The 2438-nt window shown below is 33.3% G+C and overlaps 1 long non-coding RNA gene across 1 annotated transcript; it reads right to left on the bottom strand.

Moving 5' to 3' along the window:
- Positions 1-241: 241 nt before the first annotated feature.
- LOC104109046 (uncharacterized) lies at positions 242-1527 on the bottom strand. Its single transcript, XR_011410436.1, has 2 exons — positions 1186-1527; positions 242-450 (listed from the first exon to the last, which is right to left on the bottom strand). It is a non-coding gene; the product is annotated as an uncharacterized lncRNA (long non-coding RNA).
- Positions 1528-2438: the final 911 nt, after the last annotated feature.

The raw sequence follows: 2438 nt of genomic DNA, 5'->3' as shown, positions 1-2438 counted from the left end.
AGCTAGGCGAAGGTAACTTGCCAGCCAAAAGAGCGTGTGGCAGTCTTTTGTTTGTTTTCTTCTTCCAATCGAGGATTCGTAAAACAACAAGATATCTTTGTTGAATTCCTATTGGTTGTGTTCAAAATAAAAGCAGTGCATTGTCAGGGAGAAGAAGTAGGTGGTAGATAACTTGAAGTTTTCCAATTCGTAACTGATCAAAGATAATTGAAGGAAAAGGAGGAAAATGACAGAAAGGGAGTAAACAAATACAGCACTAATCAAACTCTTCAGTTTCACTTGAATTGCGAACTACAAAGAACCATTTATTTATTTATTAGGTAAAAGATTGGGAAAAAAAGGTGAGACCACATCCAATAGCACATATTGTGGTAAATGGTAATAGATATTTCTAAGCCCTACAAACGTTTCCGCAATTGCCAAAGCATTTATCCAGATCTGCACCCGCATCTGCCAAATAAAAAAAGAATTAAATGAAATTTCACTACACTGAATGGTGTAAAAGAATGTTTCTATAATCAATAAATTCATATAATTGTAATTGATTGATAACTTGATAAAAATTAGTAATGAACGTATTAGCTTATATAACTTAACTATACACTTAAATTCCATTTTCGGATACGTTGCCATCAAATGGTTACAATCAAATTGAAAAACAGCCAACTACTACTGCATGGATCTAGACAGTGATTGCTACCAAATTTGCAAATCCCAAATAATATGTTAATAATTCGCCACATGTTCAGTTTTCCCCTAATCAGACTTTAACCCTAACTAAACGTCAAAAGAAGTAAAGATTGCCTAATAACGTGAGACTTTAATTAATTTATCGCTTCTGCATTCTCAGGCTGGGGTATCTCACCTTTCAAAGACGTAGAATAGCTAGAAAGGGATAGCTAGGGAAAATTGGTGTACCTTGTTCAAGTTGTGAACCCCCATTACTGATAAATAAAGAATAGGAATTAATTGAGTCTAAAGAATAAGTGACATGTTAAGAAATTAATAAAATAGAAATTAGACTTTAACTCAATCTCGAAAGCTAGTTAATGATTGTCCAATAATAATGACTTATAACGAGACGATCTTTCACTATTTCACACACTCTCAACCAATGTGGGACTCTAACGAAAACGAATATGTGCAAATTAAAGTAGAGCGTGAATCGTAAACGAAAAGTTATACCAGAGCGGGTGGGAACACAGAGTTCCAAAGAACAACCAATCTTGCAGTAATTTTGGTATTCAGCAGCAGAACGAGGAATGCACTTGCTTAAACACTGCACGTAACAAGGATTATTGTTGTTTGGTATAGTACCAGCTTGAAAACTCAATATAATACATTGATTGTAACAGCCACCCCAACAAGCATAAGGGCTATCTGCACTAACATTATGCATTTCTTTTCCTACTACAATCAACACTATAAAAAGGGTAACAAAAACACTTATTCTCTCCATTGACACTTAGTGTTGCTTGGTTCTAGGCATGATTGAGAAAGGTGCAGAAGTGAGATATATGTATAGGTGAAAAGGCCAACTAATTCGGTGCCTATTTATTCATAGGGTATTTATTGCATTGGTCACTTGCATTTAATTTCGTTTTTCAATGGGGAACCAACTCTTTAGACCTCTCGACACGTTGATAATTTTAGAGACAACCTTTTTTTGTTTTCTGCACTCGAGATTTACCGTAAAAACCTCAAGCTCATGCAATGAACTTGCTACTCTATTTCAAGTACAACAGTAGTTGCAGCACTATTATTTCTTTTGCCCCCACCTTTATTTGGATTTTTAGGTGACACAATTAATTAATTTCATTATATAGACGAAGCAGGAGTGCTTCTGTAACCGACCATTACTGAAATTGCATTTTTGCTATAAATTCAGCTTGTTAGTTATTTATATGAGTTAATAAAAAAAGAATTCAAGATATCTCGTATCATTAAGAATATCATTATATCTTATAGTGAGTATAATAAAAAAAATTCATATCAATTTTTATTGTAGAACTTTATTTGTACACTCAATAATTTTTACACACGATCAACTTTAGTCATTCATCAGACAATTATATTCTAGCACGAGATGGACAATCGACATTAAAACGTACTTCTAGAAATTCTGCTTCACCTAAAATTTCACGCAACCTCAACGTACAAGTGTTCAGTAGTTTGTTATGTTGGTGGGAATTAAGTACCAGATCAGTAGCCCAAAAACCATTTGAAGACTTTAAGGAACCGTTTGAGAATAGATTTTTTCAAAATAAATTTGGATTTTATTTGGCAATCACATGTTTGGCCATAAATTTTGTCTATATTTTGGCAAAATTTCAAATCTCAAATTTCACAAACAGCTCAATAGCTAGTTTTGGGTCAAAATATCAGTATTATATTTTTTAAAATTACCCCAAACTTTTATATTTTATAAAAGAGCCCAC

The sequence above is a fragment of the Nicotiana tomentosiformis genome, chromosome 8 (genome assembly GCF_000390325.3).
Source record: "Nicotiana tomentosiformis chromosome 8, ASM39032v3, whole genome shotgun sequence".
Taxonomy (NCBI): Eukaryota; Viridiplantae; Streptophyta; class Magnoliopsida; order Solanales; family Solanaceae; genus Nicotiana; species Nicotiana tomentosiformis.
Note: the sequence above shows the minus strand (reverse complement) of the source record. Positions and strands in the feature narration are given on the sequence as shown.